The following is a 27,033-nucleotide window of genomic DNA, read 5'->3' on the forward strand; positions in this document are numbered from 1 at the left end:
TTCACAGGTGTGTTAGTCGTGCGCGACCGTTTCTATGTCGTAAATATTGTCAGTTTCTATCAAATATTAACGAAAAGGCAACTTTTTTTTTATAAAGCATAACATTATTGCACCGTGCAAGTGTTTGAAATTAAGTTTCAATTTAAATGTAAAGTGTTGGAGTGGTGCGTTTCGAAACAGTGACAACAAGTTTTCTTGTGGTGTGTGCGGTCCTTGAATTGGAGGCTTTATCTTCGCGGGCAACGTTTATACTGTCTTCTTATTCGTTAGACTCATAGTTGGTGGACGAGGTAATCTAAAAACCTTATATTTATTCATTTTGTTTTCCTGCGATGCTGAACTTCTTTCTATATAATTTTATACTAGTAATTAAATTAACTTCATAATTCCTATTAGTAATTAATTATGATAATTAATTAAATTTAATACACCTCGCTTGCATTTGTAAAATTTTTACGCTATTTTCAAGTTAAAATTTAAATAACAGAATTAGAGCAAGTTATTGCATATTAGATTTTGCTGGGGTAAAAGAATTAGAAAACAACTAACAACAACTAGAAAGTATAAATTATTAATTTATACTATCTGTTTAAATATTATACACGTATTATTAATTATTATTTTATTATAGATTTGTTTGTGACTTCTGTTTTTCTGAATCTAAAAGTATTTGTAAGTGTATCTAAATACATGATTTTATATGCATAACGTACTTAAGCTGTAATGGAAATTATATTTCACAGTTTTCACTTTGAAATGAAGTTAAAATAGTTTATGTCATTATATATGTTGTTCGTCAGAAGTAATCATAACAAAAAATAAAACTTGTAGATTACAAATTTGTTAATTAGAAAATTAATAATAAAACTCTTTTAGTTTTTATAATGTTGTGAATGACTTATTGGCGCCTAGCTGTGTCAACGGAGCGGCGCGATACCTTTAATGTCAGAGCATTCTTGACTCACTCTACTGGCGCGTTAGTGATGTCATTCTCTCACTAAACCTTTGTTAGTAAATACTGAAAAATAGCGGGATAAGTTATCTCATCTTAATGCAATTCTATGTGCATGCTATATTGTTTTATGGCCTCCAAAAATAATTAGTTAATAATAAAATAATATTTGTACTGATATCCAACTTTAAAAATATGTAACGAAGTATAATAAAATCTCAGCTTACATTGGTGTTTACCGTGAATCTTTTTGTTTCATTTCCGAGCTCTTACTAATAGATTTCAAGTTTTTCATTATTATATAGATCAGGGTGGCCAAATTGGGGTTCGCGAGCCACATGCGGCTTTTAACGATTATTAGCTCCCATGGATTGTAGAATTATTTCAATATTTAAATTTATGTAACCTTTCCGCTCCTGGGAAATCGAAACAAATTATTGGTATTCACACCAATTATTATTATTATTATTCCACCATAAAATTAACGAAATCCAAAAACGGATCTTAATTAACTAACCGGCATCTTAGGTATTATTAAGAGTGCTGTCATATACATGTGCTATTATATCTAACTTCAATACACATGTTTTTTTTACTTTTGTCATATAATTTTAATAAATATAATTTTTGTTAAAATAATACTCGTATTAAATTGCGCCTCGCGAAAAATTTTAAATTTCGAACAATGGCTCGAACTATCATGTAGCTTCTCTCCACCATCCCTGATACAGACAATCGCACTATAATATCCTAGTGTTGATAGTAAAGACACTGTTGTCGCATGAAACAATTTATATATATATATATATATATATATATATATATATATGTTGTATATAATTTTATAGTTGAATGTATAACTTTGTTTCGTGTGTATGTATATGTATATGTATATGTATATGTACAATCATGGTATGAAAAATTAATATGCTAAAATTTATCTCCAGTAAATAAGAGTATACATATACATAAAGTCATTGAGAAACCCAGTTTGTAATTTGATTACTCAAGCGTGGGAAACGATTACAGTATAATTAGAACAATTATTTTAAGCGTAGATCAAGTTTGAGTTAAAAAATTGTGAATTCGTGTTTCATTCATCGAATTTGTATGCGGACAAGTTGTTTTAATTAGTAATTTTTGTGCTTTATTTGCAGTGGTCTTATAGTGTGCACATTTATTGTAGGTATTTTCTACTTTAGAATAAATATGACATGGCTGTGCTCTTTCGGAACCGTCCATTCTTTTTAAAATTTTTATTTTCACAAAAATGGTCTTTTTTATTTTCGTTCAACGTCTACAACGATTGGCTTTTGGATCAAAGTCAACTCTATGTAATGGTAGTTTTTATGATAAATCGACATGGTAATTAGTTTGACAGCCTCTAAAAATGACATTTAGCTATATTATTGTCGTCTTTATATGAATAAAATCCTTGAGATTTTGTTTATTTTCTAAATTGCGTATATTATAATAAAGATCCTTTAGGTACATTTCCGTTAGCCGGGAGCATGCAAAAATCGTTCAGAACATGCATAAATAAATAAAGAAGCAGACGTTGTTTTGACATTTATTTTTAGCCTGTGACCGACGAAGCAGTGACAAACCTGTAAAGGCTAACAGCATCGATATTGATCGAAGCCATATATTTGTCATTTGTATAATGAAATAATTTTAAATAGATTAGTTTCGATTAATAATTAAGAAAAAATTTGTGGTAGAAATGGTCAGAAAACCACCTAATAATAAAGTTAACTCGGTTTGTTGTTTGTTGGCGATATTTGCAGCCGGTTAACGGAAATGTACCTATATGTTATATCCATCATCATGTCCGTTGATAGACGCCCATTAGGCATAGGCCGCCCGTAAAGATGAAAACAATGATGTCTTGCGCAGCCCTAATCCAGTTATTTAAATTCTTTTAATTAAGCTAATTCTAAACTGTCGATAAATTCATTGGTCATTGCTGAAATTTGGAAATTAGGAGATTGCAAGGTTAAAATTTTTGTGTCGTTCTCCAGCCGTGGGCGATTTGTAAATATCTCGTCAATAACATTCTCGCCGCATAAAAGTTGTTACGACTGCGTTTTGTTCTAAACGTAGAACCTTGACACAGCACATAACGGTCGATAATTGAATTAATCGCGCGTATCGGCTCGCTGCTCACTTCGAAATCTCCAACTCTATCATTTTCTTTCATAATTCCTTTACCGGCGTGAATCATTCTACTTTGTTATTAAAATATTATAATCATAATCACCATCATCAGCATTTAAGCTGTAGAATGTGCACTGCAAATCACATGGCCTGCATCCAACGTCTTCCGACGACCTTAATTAAATAACCTGTTAACCTTAAAGCTCCAGCGGCTTTATGTCCTGCCAACTACCGCTACAACTTGCCAAACCGCTGGACTATATCGGTTACTTTCGTTCGTCTACCGATCTCCTGATCCCTGATTCGATCTCGTGAAAAAATCCCGACATAGTTCTCTCCATGGCTCCATGTTGAGTAACAGCGAGCTTGTCAATGATTCTCGTAGTCAGAGACCAGGTTCTAGTGCTTTTTTAGACATAAAAGGATATTGGATATGTCTAGCAGTAGACTTCTTACGGATGAAATGATGATCCTTTGTAAATAATAATATTCTATCCTAAACGTGGTCGTCACTTGTTATTTTTTTAATTCATACCAAAAAAATATTCGTATGTCCAGTTTACGGTATTTAACATTTAACATTTCCCTGGGAACCTTAACGGTTTAAATATTTGCAAATAACAATTGTTCATTGCATACGTTACGTCGGGTAAAAAAAAATTAAACGTAGTTTTTATATGTATACGATTTTATTGTGTAATCAATTACATACGAAAGAGTTTCTAATAGGTTTTTATGCTTTGTACCGTAAACGAATATTTATCAATTTATTAGTGTAGCTGCCAACGGCATAGTAGAGATAAATATATTTTAATTTTAAACAAACACCGAATAAATAAAAAAATGTGCAATTTTTTCACTAGTCTGTGAAAATGACGTAACATATGTACATAAGATAACGGAAACTATATAAATTCGAGGTAGTATCTTTGCACATTATATAAGTATGAAATAAGTAGTATTTCAAAGTAGCTAATGTCCAAACTATAATTTGTAAAACGTTTTTTTTTAGTGTTTAACATATTATATACACATACCATAATTTACAGTGACCACTTGTGTACTAAAAGAAAAAATACCAAACGCCAATTTAGAAATATCGACCCAATTCAATCAAACTACTATAATTATATCCTTCAACTTAAAGTTACGATGTTTTCAAATGCGCCCTTACATAGCAGCCTACAAGAAATTCGAATGGGGTTTTTTTTATAATCACAATATACTTATAATGTAGTAGAACAATTCATTCATATGCTTTATTATATCACCAGAAGCTTTTCATACTGTAATATGAATTTTTACAAGTTTTTGTTGAATGAACTTAAATTTAGTACATGATAATTTAGATAGAGGCGGCCTGGGTAGACACTTCATAAAATGTGTACAATAATTACATGAGAGTGCGTTGTAATACACAGTTGCCCAAGGAGGTACGAATATTATGAAGCCTGGAGAAAGTTAAAATGAGCTTTTCTTTTTTTAGGGCTAATCTTATGTACATTGCTATTTTTTTTTATATTCTTATGTTTACCGTAATACGACAATTATCTACAAAAGCGCTTTTGTATTGACATTGGCATAGATAGAAAAGCAACTGTACAAAGCAATGTCTCGACTTCAATAAAAGACATCAAAGCGTATTGTCTTCCCTGCGGACGGTATGCCGCTAATCCATACCACCGTACAATGTCACATTGTTCTTGACTTATAAAGTGTTTTAAAAAACAGTGGGAAACGTTCGGAGACGTTCGCAATGCAATGCTTTCATAGAAACTAAATTCATTCTGTCCACACAGACGAAACTAACATTTTTCTTTGACATTTCTTACTTTGAGTTACGTTTGACGTTTTCACTAAAAAGTTATGTAAGAAAAAAGAAATTTTTGTTTAATGAAATCATTTTAGTGTCATTTTGGACATTTTTTGATAATTTGTTATAGCAATGAAACCACTACAAATGAAGTAAATTAAATGAATTGCATTAGTACAAGAACACTAATAATGAATTAAAAGAATTTAAAGTGTTTCCAAAAATTAAATGGTAATCGGGTAAAAGTAAATGAATCATTTAAAAAGTAAAAATAAAAGAAAGTGATCATTAAAACAAAATTACATTGTAATTAAAAATTTAATGATTTTAAATAAATGTAAAGCACATTCAGTAAAAAAAAATCGTTTTTAATATTGAAATCAAATGTAGGTCACACCGAAACTTTAACAATAGTTTCTATTTCGCCGTAAAACATATTAACATAGATTCTTATCTAAACCTAACTTATAACGATCAGAGGTCGGTGACTGCAACTATCATGCAATTGTATATTTTAATTTTAAATATTTCTTTCTCCGAGGTCACTGCGCTCATTAAGAAATTCATGTTGAATTTTTAATCGCCTTATCTCTAATCAAGCATGCAACTATGTGGAAATGACTGGACTCTATAAACGAATCAAATGATACAATCATGTAAGTTTAATAAAAAAACGGCTAATTATCATCATTATGTCAGCCGATAGCAGGCTATCGATTGACGGGCATGTGTCCCGTCCAATGTCACTTTTAATATATTTGTCTTTTCAAGCTACTTCGGTCAATTTGGTTCTTTACGGATCTCCTCATTTCTAATTCGAACATAGTTTTCTCCATTGGACAATCTTGCACCTTCTTCTAAGGCTCACTGTAAGCTACCACGCATTTATGTATGACAAATAATTCAGATTATGTTTTATATTTATTATTACTGTCATTTAATCTATGTATTGTTACATGTAAGTTGGACATTTGTTTAAAATAATACCTGTAATGGAAGTCATAGGTTCGATCTGGACGACCACATAGTAAATATATCATAATGATTGCAAAGGTTTAAAGGAAGCAGCAAAATTTGATACATATACAGAATGTTTGCAAAATAGGTGTAAAAGCTATAAAAGGGTTAATGTATAGCTAATTTGCTGTCAATTAATGTATGTTAACCCAATCCAAAAACGAATGATGTCAGAAATAATAGACAGCGTAATGCTAACATAGTAAAGTTCGGATTTCTACGTATTATTATTAAGTCAGACGTTATTGGTCTGTGGCAATTCAGTAGAAAAAATAAATTAATGTCACATATTTCAGAGTGATCACTTTATACCATGCGATTGGATATAGGTGTAATAACTTTAAATCTTCTATATTTATAACTAATTACCGTGTATTCTTAAGTATGCGAAGTCCAGATATGTGTAACTGCATCAATGAACAGTTTATTGCGGACGCACATTATTTTATGATCCTAAATAGTTTACTCAAACATGCGGTTGTTGAAAAAACAAATACACATCCCACTTTTGAATAGCGCACATGTTTGTAAACATGCAAACTTTTTTGTAAATATTTTGCCATGCTCCATTTTCACACAAGCTATTAATTTTTCGACTGCAATTGACGACATTATCAAAGCAATCGTAATAAAAAATAGCATTTTATGTTTCATGGTGAATAGTTTTGAACTCTTCATCGAATCTAGTATAACAAAAGCCTCATGAAGATAAAAATTAACATTTTTCGACAGTCATTATATATCATAGGATATATCCAAATTACTTTCATAGATTTCAAATAGAATTGGTCGGGAACGGCCGGCATGCAACGGATTCAAAAAGGTCGTCTCCTTGTGCCTGATGGTCTGTGGTCTCATCTCCAGAACCTTGAAACTCTGGCGACCATCTGTTCAGCGTGCTATGTGGCATTCACACCGCAACTTCAACTTGCCAATTCGGTGGGCTATGTCGGTTATTATCGTTCCGTCTACGTATATCCTAAATTGTTATTCACTGACAATTGCTATTTAATCTTTGTCATTTGGGCAGGCAGCTAATGCGATTAGCCCTGACCCCATTACAGTAGCTTTGATGCTACTTCAGGAGCCCCGGCTCGGACTGTAACATTATTTCATCAGATTGGAAAGCCACTTAGCTCTTGGATCTTTAAGCCAAATACTCCATAGAGGGACTATAAGCAACGGTGAAGGAATCTCCGCTTGGTCTATCCCTCGTGATTGAACACCTTAATATAATCTAAATATAGCTATGCACACAAGGTTAGCACTAGAAATAAATATAAGCTTGTTACAGTACCCGGCGATAAATGTTGCACATCAACCTTTAGAAAGAGACAATCGGCTAATATCGGCTTCGTATAGCGTTATTTCTGTCGAACGAAATACAACGACTGACAAAGCTACGCATATGTAGTGCGGAAGAGATAGTGCTCTACAAAGCCGAAAATAGCCGATTGTCTCTTTCCAAAGGTCGATGTGCAATATGTATCACCGGGTACTATTTACCTTTTTTATACTTCATGAAATTAGTGAATCTTTCATGGGCTCCTATATAACATATCTGAATTATCATGTTTTAAGAAGTTCATTAAACGAAAACTGGGAAAAAATAATATTACATAATTTTACGTTTTTTTAGTGAAAATATAGCTTGGGAATGAATTTGCGTAATTTCTTTTATTCAGTAGTAGGGCTAGTGTATTAAAATAATACAACTGATCAGAAAAGTAGCTTGTCTTAGTTTGTTGTGGTCAGTTTCAGATCAGGATGCATTTGGAACCGCCTTTTGTTGTTAGATGCCATTATAAGAGAGCTCAATCTGATACTAGTTTCCATTTAATTAGGATTTTCTGGAATTCCTATATTGACGTACACAAATAGCCATTGTAAATTAATTTTCATATAAAAAAAAAACAATATATAAAATAGCTTGCAAAAATCCCAATCACAAATTTTATTAGTCATAACAATACGGAAACTTTTAAAAGCCGAAACACTTGATTTGAAATGTTTGAGAAATTTTTATCGAATACGTCAAGATAAAAAAAAAAACTGTTGATAATTTTAAGATAAAAGAAGTTACATTAAATTGCGATAAGGTGATGAAACAGATCTTTCCAAATGTCAATGTATGGTCGATATGTTAAATTGTTTCAATTTTGTACGTTCGTGCAGCCATTGCATGGTGTGCCGATTATTGTTTTTCAATATCTCATTATGTAAACGGCTATCTTACTATCCAACGCTATTTGTTACTTTATAGTATCATAGTTGCCAATTCCAAAAGTATTTTTACACGCCGCTAATTTTCTGGACTACATATATATGTCATATTTTAGTATAGAATTATTATTTTAATATTTATATAACTATAAAATAAAATTACGGAAAAACTAAGTTCACCGACATAGGTCTGGGAATTGTGTCTGAAATGGCAGGCCACATTGCTCGTGTGACCGATAGTTATTGGGACTGATAGGTTTTCAAGTGGCGACATAGATAAGCCTTCTATAAGCTGGACCGACTATATACATAGAGTCGCTCTATATAGAGTCGTTGGTTGCAGACAGTGCAAAGCCGGTCACCGTGGCGATCTTTGGGAAAGGGTATTGCATTGGGCGTTTATCTACTGAAAAGAAGAAATCGAGATGCACACACCGAAAAAATTGAAAAATACTATTCTTGAATAGTAATGTTTAATATAATGTGTCGAAACTTCACTCTGAAACTCTATTAAAATCTTATAGACCGACAATTCATAGCAGCTATCTTCAGGGGCAATTGTGAACAATAAATATTTTATTTATTTAAATTGCGTTTCCTTTAAAAAACTTGATTAATCTATATTAGTTTAACTTTATTACATATCGTAAAATGTACATTTGTAAAATTGTATAAATAAAAAACAGCCTTCACATAAAGCTAGTCTTGAAATATTAAACAGAAAACGTGTCGTGCGCTAACCATCAGCCTGGCACTGCAATGCAGTTAAAATATAGGCCACTGTCATAGTGTAAAAGCTATAATTCTCGTTATTTTTCTATTCTCTACGTCAATTTCTGTCTTTAACATTAGTTTTTATTATAGCAGTAGAGACGAGTTTTACTTCATTCACACATTAAATAGGTCGTGGTATATGCTCATATATAGGCGTAAAAGTTGATTCGTTATGGGTGTAGAAGGTTTAAATGAGTTAATGCATAGCTAACATCAAAAACCTTTTAAGATTTTATACCTAATTCTAATAACGCTATGTAAAGTGATAATTTTGAAATATGATCTTTGATTTGACTAAATTATCACAACGTTGTTTATTACAATTGAAACCAATGATCTTTGAATAAGGTGTACCATACATAAATTGACAGCAAATGTGTTATACGTTCATCCCTTTAAAGCTGTTACCCCTATAATTAATCATCCTGTATGTTCTTAATAGTTTTCTTATAACCTAAGACCGCCTTAACTTGTTCATAGTGGACGCATGCGAACATTCTCTTAGTGCATGAATTATATAAAATGCGACGACGTCAACCTTCACAACCAACGCATGTTGTATATTCTGCCTCGTTTTTGCCGTCCACTATGATATCACTACGACCGAGGTCAAGCAGGAAGATCGTATATGCCTTATACCTTGCATCAAGAACAGTTTTTACATAGCGGTCTCATGATATGAAATTTTACGTAAGTAATATAATGTTTTAGTTAAAACTCAATTACTTTTATTTTAAACTATAACAGGTGTATAACAGGTGGTCATTTGTTAATAAGATATGTAAACCTAATGAATCAATTATTATTAAAGCGCCGATTTAGTCAATGAAGGCAATTAATAATATATAATTTTTTTGCTTAAAACCATTCTTCAAAGTATCATTATTACAATTAAATAATGCCATTAATGAACCTTTTTGGTAATGTATTCCATTAGTTGACAAATTTTATTACTAAATAAAATATGATTGCGACATCATTTTCTTGTGTTTTCTTATGCGGCCATTTTTTTATGCTTCATGGATTCTCTGTATTACCTTTATTGTCAGTGTTTACGTGCGTATACACGTGTATCATTAAATTACAAGGCAATGAAAAATATGATGCGATTCTGTTAAATAGTTTTAGTAAAACACTATTTGTTAAGGTAATTTGAATAAGCATTGAAAATTTTTGTCGTCACACCAAACGTTTGTAATTTTAAAATCAGGTTTGCATAATTTTGATATATTAAAGTCTTAATTATGAAGATTGTGTTTTGTACAACTGCGTGAATACTCTGGAATCATTTATGCTCAATCTAGACTAGTACCCAGACTTTTTTTCTCATAGATCATGTACAAAATTTGCAGATTCTGGGATATTAACTGTAGAAATATTTCTACCATATTCTCAAAATTTCACAAACAATGTGTAGTCTAGATCTAATTATGGAAATTTTCATTCATTTTGCTCAACAAGTATCAACCTCAAATTTATTGGTCGAAGTTATTGCCCAACGTTGAACGGAATATAGAAGAATAAGATTCTTAAAATATTATCTGACTTCGTTGGTTCATAGGCAGTCAACATTTTTTCACCATCGAAAGCAGACATATTTTCTTGGACCACACTTACGAATTGTAGACTCCAATTTTTTTTGTTACGCTAACGCAGACCCCCGTAAAATATCTTGCGGACCCCTGGCGTCCACTTGAACTACTTTAAAAATATCAGTCTGGACAGAATTCATATCTAATGATTTTTTTAAAAGAACCAGAGCAAACAAAAATAAAAAAATCCTAATACCAGCAATATTTGTCTTGGGTGAATATATATTCGATTACAAAGAATTAAGCTTTTTATTAAAAAGTATATTTGATAGTCGTCACGGATCTTGACCTTTCTTAAGGTTATTGATTTTTAACAAAGGCGCTCCCTAGAGAAAGGTTAGACTATTCCCTTTAGTTCCCACGTTGCGAGGAAGCCGAACAAAAAGCTTAATGCCTGACGTTACAACCTGCCCCTCGACAAGTTCACACGGCACAGGAAGTCATGCGGTGGAACGTCACTTATTAGGGTGCATATCGGAACGAATTAATAAGGGATCCGAATAACATAAGTGTTTTCAGTTGTGTATTACATTATCTATTACGCTCACTCTTAATTACTGGTTACATCCAATTTATTAGCGTAGGACATTTTATTATTATATTTATACTAGCTGATCCCGCTAACGTTGTTTTGCAAAAAAAAATTAAAGTTTTTAATTAACAAATGTAAGATAAGGGTTGATCGTAGAGGGGTGAAAATTTAGGTTTGTATGTATTTTTGTATGCTGTATCATAATAAAATAAAAACCAAAATAATTGTCTAAAAAATTAAAAATAAAATTTAGGGGTGGACCATCCTTATCACTTAGGGGTATGGAAAATAGATAGTAGCCGATTCTCAGACATACTGAATACGCATGTAAAATTTGGTAAAAATCGGTCAAGCCGTTTCGGAGGAGTTCAAGTTCGAACACCGTGACACGAGAATTTTATATATTAGATTATATTGATACTATTTTACTAAATTCTACTAAATGTAAGCACACTCAGCTTCTGGGAACTTCAACAATGAGTTGTGTGCATGGAAAATCCAACATATTTCAATAAATATAAAATTTGGTGTTGAAGTCGACATTCGTTTAAAAATATTGATCTAATAATGTAAATCATATGTCCGAGTATGTTACCGGAAACAGAATATAATACGTAAATAAAAGAGAAAATTCTCATATTCTTTTTATTATTTTATTATTTATATATTGCATACTAGCCTATAAAAAATGTAGGTGTAGTTCATATTGTCATTAACCATAAAAAACAATTCTACTTTCTTATTATCAATGAAGTTAATTTTAATTGCCCTTCGTGCTCTTTTTTCTCAAGCCCACGGAATCTGTTAATATCAATAAAGAAACAATATACAGACAAAAAAAAACTTTTTTTAAATTTCGTTTACATTATTACTTCACACAAATAGACAGGATTAAAATAGCGAACGCTTAAAAAAAAATTAAAGACTAGATTTAATATACCAGTAAGCTATATGACCCGTTAGAACCGTTACTTTGACATAGCAGTAGTGTAAGTGTCGTGTACCAGTCTTGCGTTCCCCACTATCATCTATTGTTTGTTTACAAAGCAATATGTTGTAATGTGAATAAAATTATAGTCCAGCAATGAAACATGAAGAAAGTATAATGATGATGTATATACTGACCCACTGCGATGTTAAAATATTGTATTACGTTCGTCGACTACATTTTCTTTCTTTGCTGAAATTAAAACACAAACCCGGATCAAAATTTTTTACATTAGTAATTGTAATTACGTCCTCACACCTTTACATACACAAATACACTTGCACAATCTTATGCCTTTTTTCTCCAAAATGCAACAGAAGTACCTCCGGTGCCCGTAATACAAGTTATTTCTTACGATATACAAGAGAAACACCTATTTTCTTTTCACGGTCCAACATCATTATAATATCAGCCGAAAGATCTCCACGATGGCCGGTCTAGTACTGCCTGCGTTCAACTTCCCGCCACGTTAACTATACTGTCAGTAAACCTACCAGAGCACCTTTAGGTTCCTATTTCCACGTTTATGCCATTGCAACATAAACGCACCTGTTTGTAGTATCCATGGGCACAACATACATATCTTATTTCACCAAAGATAGAAGCCATCAAACTATTTAGTCGCTGAGGCAGCTCTTTGGGATGACTTAGTGAAAACGGTTTAAGAGTCTTGGACATGTTCCCGGAAACGATTAATGTTCCGATTTGAGAGTACATGGGAAAATACCCAAGTTTAATATAATAATAGTTTAATGTTATTAAAAGAGATTTACGTAACTATGTCTTCATCTATGTATATACAGGATGATTGTTTATTGAACACATCTTTAAAGCTTTAACACCTATAATCAATCACCATGTACAGTGCTGCGATATTTAAATATTATGTTACATTCCTAGAATTTTTTTTAATGATAAAACTTAAACGTGACCTTATTGTGAATAAGCTCGGGGCTCTTACAAAAACCTCAGCTCAAGCAGTTATTTATTTAGAAGCTGTTAAGCTCTTCAGTTGCTTAGACAGTTCCTTGAAGTGACTTGGTAGAAGGGCTCCAAGATTTTCAGACTGGTTACCCGAAACGCGTTTACCGTTATAATAGAATACCTTAATATTATTCGAAGAGAGTTGCAAAAGTAGATCGTTTTTTCGATCGATCGTTTTCATTGTGAAATAATATGTCATTAAGTCGTTCATAACGCTTCAATTAATAAATGTAATGTATTATTTACATTGAAAAGTTATCGGAAATAACTAAAAAAACGAACGATAATTTACGCAATGAAACGTAATTAGAGATAGTTTAACACTTGATATGCAGCAAAGGGGCGGTTGCGTTCTCTGCTATTTAGCAATATCGTATTTCGTCGATAAACAAATGTAGCATGATATCTTTGGCACTGGCACTTTCGAAATTGCTGTGTGCAATATCCTTTTATTTGCCACATATTACTGTTGTTTGACTCATTTTTAAACTTTAGCATACCTAAGATTCGATTTATAAAAAAATATTGGATGTTTTATATGTTTCATTCAACGTTTATTTAAATAGAAACCAAAATTTTACTAATGTTACTTTAATTGCATGACAGCTTGTTGGTAAAAATTGTCTAATTTAATAAAAACTAGTGTCCATCCTCTATCACGATGAAATCCCAACTTAAAATAAGTGAGAAGATCTTACATGTCATTGACATTTTATCATTTTAATAGACTTATTTAACGTGCTTAAAGCAATTCAACTTTCCTATACTATATTACAATCTATTATACCAGGGGTGAGCAACCTTTTGAGTCGACAGGGCCAAAAAACACAATTTTAAAAATTTTGAAGTTTTTATACAGCGCCAAATTTTTTTCTTGCCAACAATAAATAGTACTTCTGACTTACTGACGACGCATGTCAAGAGAAAGACACAGAGATGTTACCAATCCTTCTCAGTCGATACAAAACAATTTTTGAATAGTTTTTTTTATAAAATAAATATTTTTTGCGTATGGATCTAAAGAGCCGCAGTTTCATATCCGAAAAAGCCACATAAAACTCGCGGGCCGCAGGTTGACGACCCCTGTTTAAGCCCATACTTTAATATTTTCACTACAGCCCGACCGAAATCACTGTGCCGTGTGTTAAGGAAGCACGCATTCCTAACGCGAGATACAGCTGTTTCGGTAGGTCTACTGATTTAGTTTAAATTTGTTTCCTTTTTTTCAGATATTGCTTCATATTTCTAAGGAATTACGTGGAAACTAATTGTAAAAACGTACACAAATGCTTGCAAAACTGTCGTTACTTTTAGTGTCTAGAAAGTTCAATAATAATTAATTTGTCCATTGACAAACAATCCGAATAAACATTATAGTTATGTTTATTCGGATTGTTTGTCAACATGTGCAGATGTGCGCGTATTGTCAATCCACAAGTGAACTAATCTGCTGAAGCACGTAATCAACTTAGTGTATCGCACAGATTTATATAAAACGTGGGTGACGAGTAGGGTGTTTACTTGATTATACCTTCTTTGTGTGGAGTAATAAAAATACACTGAGTATCATATAATTTGTGCTACCAGAAATGGCTTACGGCACAGAAACGTGGTCTCTCATTTGGGGTCTCGTTGGCAAGTTCACAGTCGCTCAAACGGACTATGGAGAGAGCTATACTCGGGTTTTCTCTATTAGATCGAATCAAGAATTAGGAGATCCGTAGATGAATTAAAATAACTCCCATAGCCCAGAGCATTTGGCAAATTGAGGTGGGAATCTTAAAGTTCAGGAATGGAGACGTCCGCTTACCAGGTGACAGACAATGCTGCTAAGGTCCGTATTATTAAAAATCTATAGGGGATAGCTGTTCAGCTGTGGACATCCTACGGTTGAAATAATGATGATAATCAACACAACATTTATACACGCAATTATTTCTTATGATTTTTCTCTTTAGGCTCATAATTATAAATATCATATTATATGATATTTATAATTATGAGCACATATAATATCAATTTTCATCCTCCGAAGAGGATTTATTTATTTTTGTCACGGATAAATGCTTTTTGTCGGTGCACATTTACAGCTTAATCGTGTTAGCGATGGCAGTAGCCTAGACCTTATCGTTATCACTACGCCCGAGAACTTCCTCGGGATGTGGTTAAGCCGCTGCTAGAGGACTAATGGAAATGCTAATAGTATTATAGTTAAATCAAGATATATTCACTATCATCATTTCAACTGAAGGACGTTCACTGCTGGACATAAATACCCCATAGATTTCCAATAGGACCGGTTAGAAGCCTTGGAAGTGGACCTGCAACAAGGTCACCTGTCCACCTTATGCTTCAAAATCTTACATATATCAATGCATCTGACCAAAAGGTTCTGCGCTATGTAAGACGTCTTACATAGATATAGTAAATAAATAATCAGTTATAATAGGTGCGATAGATTTTTATTGTAAATATATTACTTTTTATTATTTCCCGAAGCCAAAAATCGTTTATCTAACGCATATCTTTACAAAATTTGGCAATGATTTCTTAAAGATAAAAGTAGTCCATCAACACATGTCGTAAACATTGACTCATATTGACTTTTTGTTAACGTCCGACTCCTTCGTCACATCGTGCAAAATAAAATTTTCTGCTCTTGGCATTGTGCATTGTGCGGTGGGATATCGTAATCATATATTAATAGCATGATAGCACGACTGGCGAGTCAACAATTGCTTGAACAATAGAACGCTTTCCAGTGTTAACATAGCTGGCGGCTATTTCCATAGAAAGCAATAAAAAGAGTAGGTAAGTTTCACATAAGCCGGGCTTGCCATTATGCGCGTTAGATGTTTAGTAAATGTTCCACGATTGTGATAAAATATATAAATTGACCAAAGATACATAACTGACGAAAGTTATCGCTAAATGTTTATGTGAGATTACCAGCTCTTTTGTGCAACGTTTTGTCTTCTATACATTGTTAGGCGAATAATAACTTTTTATATTTATTATTATCATTATCATGTTAGCCGATTAACGTCAAATGCAAGGTACAGGTCTGCACCCAAGTTTGTCACGATGACCGATCTTGAGCTGCCCGCATCCAGCGACTCTTCGCGACCTTGACTATTCTTTTTTTTTATGGCCCCCGCTATTGGGAGCCTCTCGTACCCCCTATCTTGTGTGGGACAGGGACTCGTTAACTTTTATTTAATTTTTTCACAGATATTTTGATTTTCTTTCTCTTCTTTCATACGTCATATTATCTTTCATTCGTTTCATTCTTTCTACAATTCTACTGTCTTTCCCTTTCGCTCTGTATCGCCTTTCATTCATTCCTCATTACTTGACCTTGACTATTCCGTGTCCACATGTTCGCGTAAACAATAACGTTTATTTTAAAAATTAAAGATTACTTACATATGTCAGTTAGTTATGTGTGGGTAAAAATTAATTTGAAAAATAATAAAAAATGCAAATTAAAAGTTTTTTTGATGAAAGGCTCTTGCTCCTTAAAGAAGTCCCCAATATGAGCTGCGGCTAACGTTTAATATTCAGATTTCGGGTTTCAGAAGCCTATGGTCTAGTCCACTACTACCTTTTTTAAATTTAATGTTTAGAAAAGAGATGTGGGCGTTCGAGTTACTTTTTAAATTATCACTTTATTTCACATGTTACCAGTTATTGAATGCTAAATCTATCATCTGCAATTAAGCCGCAAGTCTTAGGAAAGCTATATATATATGTACTCAATTCTATTAATTTTATTCTAGAAGGTATAGAATCTTTTCTGGGGTAAAAGTACAGTTCATTTCGTCGTCGTTTCAGCTCTCAGACGCCCATTGCAACTTATATGCACTCCCCCTCCCCCAAATATATCTATGAGGGGATATACCATAATCGCCACGCTCGCTTATATCCCGGGAATCGAATCCGCGATTTACGGTCACATGTCGCAATCTTTACCGCTAGACCACCATTGCTCATCTTCTATATATTAATTGACAGCAAATGGTATATCCAATAATAAATGGTATCAGAAATAATATAGAACGCTTTATCTCCATATTGATAATATATAATGTCAGAAAAGCGTGTTCAAAGTTCGGATTAGTAAATATTTAAATTAATTTTGGTTTACTATACTTATCTGTCACTGTACACTTTGTACTGCCAGGTTAAGGCCAAGTTATTGGCCAATTGCATTCTAACAGAGAAAATAAGTGACAAATGAGCTATATACAAATAACCATTTTTAACTTATTACCACAATTTCTAATCACCATTATACGAAATATTTTTAGAAATAAGTAAGCTTTTTCATGTTATACTTTATTTCGTTCAGTCTCTATGATTCAACTAGCTACCAATTTTGTTGTACTTCTGGTCTATAAAATAATAGGTTACCTTATACTTGTCATTCTAATTGAATGTAACGTCTATCGTCGCTTCTATTTTAGACAAAATGTTACTTTCGTGTTAACGGAATTTATCACTCGACGAAAGGTCGTTAAGTGCTATTCACTTAAACAACTTGTTAGCTGTGAACAAAAGGTACCAAAATTATGAAGTACTTTTTCCACTTGTGTATATAGCACTAAACAATAAACTTGTATCCTTAAATTACTTCAATGTTTGAATGTATGATTTTCATTTAAAATTTTTAAAATGTAATTATTTCGTATTCATATTGATTTTCAAGAACTTGAAAATTAATGGGAGAAGCTAGAGATCTAGCAGTAGACGTTCTGCTACTGAAGTTATGTTAATGATTGACTTTATTGCTTATATTAGCATAAAAATGGGCAATTTTATTGACGTGACTTACGACAATAACTAACTAATTTTGAATCTTACCAAATAATAAACTTGTTGAGGTTCAAGGTTAGAGATACCTCAATATGCGCGAAGTATTATCCGTCAACGGAAAATAAATTTGAAGGGAACCAAAAAATTGTTTTTATCATTTACTCCGGCGAACATTTAATTATTATTTTAATTTATATGCATATAAAAACCTAATTAATACGTTTGATACCCGCCAGAACTCAATTGTGTACTAAGCTTTGGCAATGAGACAAGAATTTTCATTTTGTGTTCATTTCCGTGCACCTAAATATGCTGTAAGAAGTTGCATCACTACTTATGTATAACAATGTTAATTTTTAATGTAAACAATGTAAATTTATTACATTACCTAACCGACCTTTCCTTATGTCCTTAGCAAATAGTTTTAAAACATTTTAAATTATATTTTTATTTTGCGCAAAAGCTGAGGAACGAGTCTTGCGAATGTGACGACCACAGCCAAGGCCACCGAAATGACTCCTGAACATAGTTACTATATATATTTGTTTTGCTAAATTATTAATGAATAAATGCTTATTGTTATGCTAACAAGTAAATAGTTTTTGTAATTAAATAATATAGCAGACTTAAAGAAACCAAACAGAATCTTAAATATAAGGAAACCAAACAGAATCTTAAATATAAAATTATAAAGGGCAACCACGTACAATACGTTCTTGGGTTATTAGGCAGAAGGAACCAGCGGGTTATGGTTTTGCTTTACGTACAGTTAAAAAAAATAGTCACATTCAAAATTTTAATAGGCTGGGAATTAATCCACAAATATTAAGAAGGTTAAAACTTTGTAGATAAAAAAATGTCAACCAAAGCTGTTGCTTCCAAAACTTTTCATTTCCGTATCCCTGAAGTAAATCTTTCAGTAACCCAAAGATTTTTAATAGACCTGGTAGAAAACGGTCTCATCAGCGTATAGCGTCATCCGACCACTTTATCAATGTCGTCACTTTATGGGATGATCTTTAAAAAGTGTCTCCTTAATCTTAAGATCGCCTATTTATTTTCATTCTTAACTTTGAAATGTATCCCTATAACTAGTTATACTGTTCATTTTCAACTTCATATTGTAGACAATAATTTTTTATAATGTTTATATATGTAAATTCGTTTAAATCGTATTTCCTGCATTATTAATAAACTTTACATACCACCAATAGAACCCCGCGTTACAGGTTAGAAATCATATTTACATAATTTATACAAAGTTGTAAATCAGTAGTCTAATGGGCAGAAGGAATGCGAAGAAATACAAAACAAAAAAGCGTAAAACACTATTGTAAAAGAGTACAACGAGTATTTTTTCATGCACTTGCAATTTGTATAGCTGACGGAAGTCTGAAAGGCCATACAAATAAGTCGTTATCGATCCGGTGACGTCTATAGTTAGTGTTAGGTCACTTTGTTTAGTTACTAGTTAGCGATGTCTCTCCATAGCATCGCCATGTTAATTGTTCATCTCTAACATATATATTCGTCGTATATAGTCTCGTAAGGTCAAAACAATCCCGGAAAGTTGCTAATTATCGCCGAAACGTAGCTATTGAAAAGACGGAACAGGTTTCCGTTACGTTTAAATCGATATATTGAAAAATTGGTGCTGAAAAAAAAATGTTTGTAGTTAAATTATGACTCGGCGCATTGCCAATATCTGTCTTACTTAGAAATTCTAGATCAAGCGATGTCTCTAACAATTCACTGGCAAATTTGAACATATTTTGACGACGTCATGCGAAAAGAAGTTACGGAGAAACTCGTTGTCCGAGGTAGAATGAATTGCTTAAGGTGCAGACGACGTCACGCTGGGCGAATGCAGTGAAAGTCATAAAGGAATCGTCACGAAAAAAAGAGGCTTTACAGCCCTCACCACGACTCATCATCGTATCAGTCGCATTAAGTCCATTTTTGAATAAAGGCAGTCTTAATTGCAGGTGGTACTGCTCCACCATTAGTATATAACTAAGAAGTCTTCATATTAATTGATGATGCATATAAATCTGAATACTTTTTAGACTTTTTATTAAATATGATTATTATTATATATTCATAACATGCATTCATTACGTCACGCAACTGTACGTTCTTATACAACAAATTAAATATGGATAAATACAAAATATGTATTTGAGATTATTGACTGTTATTTCCTTGTTGCACTGTTTAATTTTAATATTATTGTGTATAAATGACAATTTCCTTCTTGCATCTAATAAAATACAGATACGTTATGGCACGGGATATGTTGTTTTGTGTTGTCGTATATAGGGTACTTATATGTGTATAGGTATATACTAAATAATCCGTGTCAAAAATATATGGCAAAACATTTATTTTTCTAAGCTAACACAAGTTTGTGATATTATAAATATAACATGCTATCCGTCGGCCGCGTTTTAAACTTATTGAACGACCTCTCAACCCCCTAGGGGGTGGAATTCCGTAAAATTCGTTTTCAGCATCTACTCGGAAAAAGGATTTCAAAGATATTGTGATGAGGCAGTACATAGGTGGTAATCTCATATTTAATATGTACAGGTGGATAGGTTATAGGTATGAAAGCATTAAAGGGGTGAGTGAATTGGCTAATTAATGTATGACATACCCTATCCAAAAATCTATGGTTTTAAAAATAATAAATAACGTTATCATAGTATAACAAGGAAAACATTTTCAAATAGACATAATGTTCAATGTAAAGTAAAAAAAATAAAAATTACGAATAAAATTAAAAAATATACATTTATTTAATTGACAATGTTATAGTAATTGAAAAAATAAATATTGGGTAACTGTACGATAGAAGTGGGTTGAAATCAGTTACGTTATTAATGGTTAATAGAAACGGAGTCTCCGTTTGTCATATCTTATCACTGAACCCATAAAAGAAAATAGTCGACCTAAAACCGCTTGACCTAAAGTACTTTAAAAGCCTGAGGTTGCTTAACAATGGAAGTACATAGGAGTTGACGCGTATTTCCGTTTGGCCTAGAAAACAACTCGTCAATCGATAAACCTAGGGTCAATGGCCCTTTCCACTTTATTTGGACTCTGGATTATATGTTATTTACGTTAATATATTAAAAAAAAATTGCTATTCAATAGTTCGATATCAAGGCAAGTCTTCCTGTTATACAAAACATTTTGAGCAATGGCGATCGTAGGTCGCGAGTTCCATTCCCGGGATACTATCTTATATAATACCCACGTTGTGCTTTAATTATATAGGATTTACACGGCTCTTAAACAAGTTTCCAGAGGATGGACAGAAAGTTCCTTGCGTACCTTAATACCACACTGCGATCGCTAACTCGCCTGCCAAGCGTGGCGATTATGTTATATCCCCCATAAATATATATCTATGAGGTATCTGTGAGTTGAAACAACGACATATATTACAATAAATAGATAGTAATTGTAATAAGGCGTTTCCAACTCGCGAGAACCCCGTGATTGATGAAGCTATAACAGCCTTGCACGGCTACCAGCTTCGATGAATATACATTGTGTACATGTTATTATACTTGTGATGTATTATAAGAGAAATCTACATAAGCTTTTAAATATCCTAACTAAATAGGAAACGAACTGGGCAGAAGTGACTACCGTTTACTTAGGCTCGAAGAGTAGTGTAATAATCGCATTAAACTAGCCTAAATATAAAGCGTGCCATAAACGCTCTTAGTGATGAACGTGTATATTAGAATAATAACAATTCGATAAGCATTGCTCATCGCTAAGAAGTCTAAACAAGCACTTGTCGGCGTGATTCGCGCGCAGACTATTGGACGCCGTTGTCCAATTATAGCGCGCATTAATAGTATGCTTTATATTCGTACGGCTATTTTGTTCTGAGTGAAATACGAGCAAGAGTGTCTGTGTCCTGGAATACAGCCAAGCGGTTTAACAGACTTAAAAGTGCACTGGAAGATCCATTTTCAGTTATTTGCATGCAATTTGCATTACGAAGCATTAAAATTAGATGCCCTCTTCTCCTGTAAGAGAAATGTGACATAACAGACGACACATTTCTCGCGGAATAAGCCAGGGGTCGGCAACCCTTTGTATCAGAAGAGTAGAAATTCCAGTTTTACAAAATTCCGTCGTTATTAGAGCCATAAAGATTTTTTAATATCAACAATAAATAGTACTTCCATAAATTAAAGTTAATTTATAACAAATTAAATAATTTACATATGGTATTCTAAAAAATGATTTATTATGTAAGTAAAAAATTACTAGAGTAGAAAATTTAACCTTTCCTAAACAATGTAACTTACACTTTAATTCAGAACGATTGATAATTATTTTTTAAAAATGTAAATTTGCCTATGGAATTAAAAAAGCGCACCTTCACATCCAAAGCGCCATATGTGCCTCGCTAACCATTGATCGTCAGATCCTAGAATAAGCTATTCATTACTACTCCTGGGCGGCAACTCGATTATTTTGTAGTTAAGTCTATTCAGGCATTCGATCGGCGTCTTGGACCTTTTTGTAGTTCGAATATTTCCAGAACTTTCCGTGCCGTATGACCATCTTCTCTCAGTATTACATTCCCATGTATATGTAGGCGGTTCATCTGCAATTTAAGTATTAAAATTATATCTATTTTTGATTTTTAATAGATCTAATTCCTGAGGAATACGCACGAGTTTCTGCTCGTGCCCAAAGTCCAGCGATAGAGGACTGAGACTTTCATCCGTAGATCGCGGGTTGGATTCACGGGGTATTATTTCATATAACTCACACGATGCATTCATTATATTGATTATTGTCACTGCAATCGCCAACCCTCCTGCCAACCATTGCGATCATGGTATTTTATCCCAGAGAAATCTTTAGTGGAGGCCTATGTCTTGCAATGGGCGTCTATGGGCTGAAACGACTATACGTATAAAACATAGCAGTAAAAATATCAGTGATTGGATTTAATAAACTATCAAGTTTAATCAAATCAAACAAATTTGTTTTTGTTAAAATTGCGACAGAAGTATCAACTTCAATTGCAATTTTAATACAAGACCATATATATATAGGCTGATATTTTTTTAAATATTGTTAATATTGCATGCCTGACTCTTTATATGTAATTTATGTAACGCATACAACCTGTTCTAGTCAACTCTCATATCCGTGTTGAACGCCCTATCTGATCTAACTAGATTTATAATACTACGGGTCTTCCTTCTCAGTCTGTTTTGGTATTGAATTGGTATGCGAATTATTGAAATGTATATACAGTATTATATCAAGCTGGACTTGGTTTCTATATTACATAGAATCTTATGAAAAACTTAACTTTTGACACCAATTTTTTATATTGTAAATAAATTATTGATGATCATTAAACATGACCATTTACTTTTGGAGGAATTCGTACTATAATCGAAGTGTATAATACGTACATTTTCTATATTTTATTATAAAAAATATAGGCTATTAAAATAAACAGTTAAAATAGTAATGAAACCGGTTGACTACTATAAACATGTACATGAATAACAGCTTAAAGGATTTTATACTGTTTTTATTTTTGTACATACTTATGGTACAGAAATTGTTTTTCATTTATAATTGTTTTAATATATGTATAAATTACAATAAACGTATGTATGTGTAGCGTAGGCGTATAAACGATATTCATTTCAAAAAATATGTAGGATGTAAAAATGGTATTGGTATTGAAGTTGGTTTCATCAGAAAAAGCATGACTAATTGAACATTTGCACATACGGTATGACCTTATAAGACCATTAGTCTTGACACTGGTGGGCGGCCCAATATATACCTACATTTAAATATACATTTATTCATACGATTATCCACAAAGAATCTTTTACTGGCCACTCATGCTTGCCATTAGAAAAATGTCTGAAGAGCCTTATTTGATAAAAACCATAATAAAACTGAGCTTCCCTATAATGGAATCCTCTAACTTATAAAGAGCAAAAAGAGTTTCAAGCGCGCCATGATCTTAGAAGAGTCCACAAATGAAAAATATCATGAGGTTCATCATTATCATTACAGAAGTAAGAAGCCCCCTACTGGACATTAATCTCTTCCATAGATTTCGATAAGGACAGGTAGGAAGCGACTTATTCATGAGATTACTTATTCCTAATAAACCACATCTACTAGGAACTGTTTAGAACGGTAAAATGTCTCATGTAACCGCCAAACCCGATGTCCCGGAAGGAGCACTTGAAGTTAAAGTTACTGTAAAGAGGTTTAGACTTACCGCCTTTAACGGTCCACCACCTCAAACCCTAGTTTATAAACTTCAAACATGGTGTTAATGCCGATAGACAAACAGTATTTATCCAAAAAAGTTACAAAAAATATCAAAGAGACTTGCCATTAGTTTATTAAGCAATAAAATGTTTAAAACATATATTACAGCCTTGATAGTATTAACTTAATTAATTTAAGTAAAAGGAATAATTTTGGTCAAAGATTCGTCGAGTTGGTTCCCCTAGTCAAATATAAACTGCTTTTCTGAGTGCCTCCGTTACTATGATGCTCCTCACCACCCACACAGTCCATCACTCGGGTTGGTAATCGCCCCCTCGGTCTCTTTTCGTCTACTTTTTCTATGGCATACCTTATGGAGACTATTTGGTTGCATTCGAGCTATGTGCCCGAAGTAAACCAGAATCTCTTATATTCAACTTATAGCAGATTGTGGAGAGCCTGGTCTTTATACGGAGTAGATCGAGAGCAGATTTTTAGTTCTGGAAATCTACAGTCTCCAAAGCATCGTTCTGGAATAATAGAAATGCATAAACAATTCACAAAGTAAATGAGAAACCAAGCAAAACATTTTAACAAAAAAATTGCACTAAACAGAAAAGTGAAAGCACACGCAGCTCGGGCGCAAGGTTCATAAACCACGGAATTAGATTTTTAACACTAAACATATTGCCGGATACTTTTTATTTTAGTTCTATTTTTAAAGTTATAGGCTACAAATTGAATTCGCGTCCATATTACTAAGTGAACCGGTCACCGTGGCGATCTTTGGGGGAGGCCTGTGGCCTTGCAGTGGGCTTCCATCGGCTGAAAATAATAATGAGTTTCAAATTTTAAATAAATACAGATCAATTATTGTAGGAAAATAATAGCTTTACTTCATTAATACATTTGTTACAATGTCTTTCTGCCAAATGTCTTTTAGTATTATGTAGCGATACAGTTTGAGTAAATTATTAAAATTATATGGGACTATTTCAAACAAATCCAACACAAACCGTTACAAAAATATCGAGTTGCAATACAACTACTTTTTCTTGGTGCGTAAATGATACAGTACGGTGGCTATTCGGAATGATTTCCTACTTAACTGTTCACTTAAAACGCCTGGTGGGGTTTTAATGACCAACGCAACTTAATGGGCATTACCTTTTTCCGCTAGTCATCTTGTATTTTATGTTCAGTTAATAATTTCTTTTAACGTCAACCTACATTCACATTTCAGCCCACTGCTGAACATGCTGGTAGACTTGCTGAAGCAATTTCCAATAGACATGCATTCAGCGCTCTCCGACAATCTTAACAAGATCATTTGTTCAACTTGTGAGTGTACGTACATCGTACTCTGCGTTTGTTGGTCCGTGGTCTCCATCCCGCAACTTTAAGACCCCATCGGCCATCTGTCTTGCACGCAATTATCCACTCTCCTCGTTAATTTTGCATATAATTATTTGGCCTCTTATATTATTCGTATATTTAAAGAGCTCAATTGGAAGCTTTGAGCATTTCGAAGAGATCTGAAAGTGTTCGTAACAGGCTAATAGTACAGGCGCGGAAATAATAATGACAAAAAAGTAGAGAAATCTATTAATGAGTCAAACAACTTATACAGAAATTTTAGGTTGCGTAGCTTACAGACGTCATGTTGAATGGTAGACGAATATGTTACAAGATGAAGATAAAAAATGATATGCTAGTTATCATATCAGATACACTACTTAAATTGGACTAATGTCATTAAAAGAATACGATCTATAACTGTAAAGCTGCATTTACATTTAACAAAAACACGTGTCTTTGGATATGTCTAAACATAACATGTAACAAGGCTGAAGCAAATATTTCAAAATAAATAACGAACACATAAATAGGTTAAGTACTTAAGAATGAATGCAAAGATAGATCTGTTATATGTTGATACGTTATTTGCAAAATGTTGAAACTACCTGAGTGACAGAAATGCTTTATCAGCGACGACCATCTCGTTATCAGTTTTCTTGCTTTTATATGATTCTTAATATTTGTTTAAGGGTCTTATTTAGTTGATTAGTTATATATAAATGAATAGATTCGTAAACTAAAGTAACATTGACGTGCGGTTTGGCAAGTTGAGGTAATAAAGTCTCATGGCGCGCAGAAAAGACAGTCGCCGAATTAAGATTTTGGGTTGGCAACCACGAACTATCAAGCATTGAACGTCCTCACGGTGAACAGACGACCTTGTTAAAGACGAGAGAAGACGGTGCCATTATAAATCTATAGGGAAGAACTAAGTCCAGTTGTCATAAGTGACTACTGCTGTAATCATAATGAAAATATCATTATATATTTTAATTGGAATGCTGCCAGCTTTATGTTAATATATCCGTTGGTTACTTATAAAAACTAACACAGTGTATAATGATTTTTGTGTAGTTTTTTTTTTCATAAGCATCGTAGTTTCAGCCCATAGACACCTACTGCAAAGCATAGGCCTGTCCCAAAGATATCTATGGGGTATATACTGCAATCGCCATGCTTGTGAGGAAGGATGGCGATCGCAGTGTAGTTATGGTACTCTATAAGCTACTGCCTTACCTCTTGAAACTTATTTGTGGACAGTAGCAATCACATAATTAATGCACATATTGTGAATTACATAAGATTGCATCCCGGGAATTGAACCCGCCACTTGCGATCGCTAGTCAGTCCTCCACCGACAGGCTACCACTACTCGTTTATAAGCATATTCTAAAATTAATAATTATTCTTTCTTCCTTCATTGTAGACAGAAATTAAAAAACCTAGTAAATGTCTAACTTTCCCGATGCCAGTTCTCGTGTTTGATAATTTCGATGTTATCTATGTACTTCATATCTTTATTCACATTTCACTTTTACTATT

The 27,033-nt window shown here is 33.0% G+C and overlaps 1 protein-coding gene across 3 annotated transcripts in view; it reads left to right on the plus strand.

Annotated features, from left to right (window-relative positions):
• The window catches only part of LOC137919298 (rab11 family-interacting protein 4A-like), a 113,468-nt gene continuing 86,435 nt past the window's right edge, over positions 1-27,033 (plus strand). For all 3 annotated transcript variants that reach the window (XM_068762332.1, XM_068762335.1, XM_068762334.1), the window contains exon 1: positions 1-290. The gene's annotated coding sequence lies outside the window, so the exon portion shown is untranslated. The remainder of the gene's footprint in view (positions 291-27,033) is intronic.

The sequence above is a fragment of the Battus philenor genome, unplaced genomic scaffold (genome assembly GCF_028537555.1).
Source record: "Battus philenor isolate CCGP_79_NKW_IND1 unplaced genomic scaffold, ilBatPhil1.0.hap1 SCAF_16, whole genome shotgun sequence".
NCBI classification, from domain to species: domain Eukaryota; kingdom Metazoa; phylum Arthropoda; class Insecta; order Lepidoptera; family Papilionidae; genus Battus; species Battus philenor.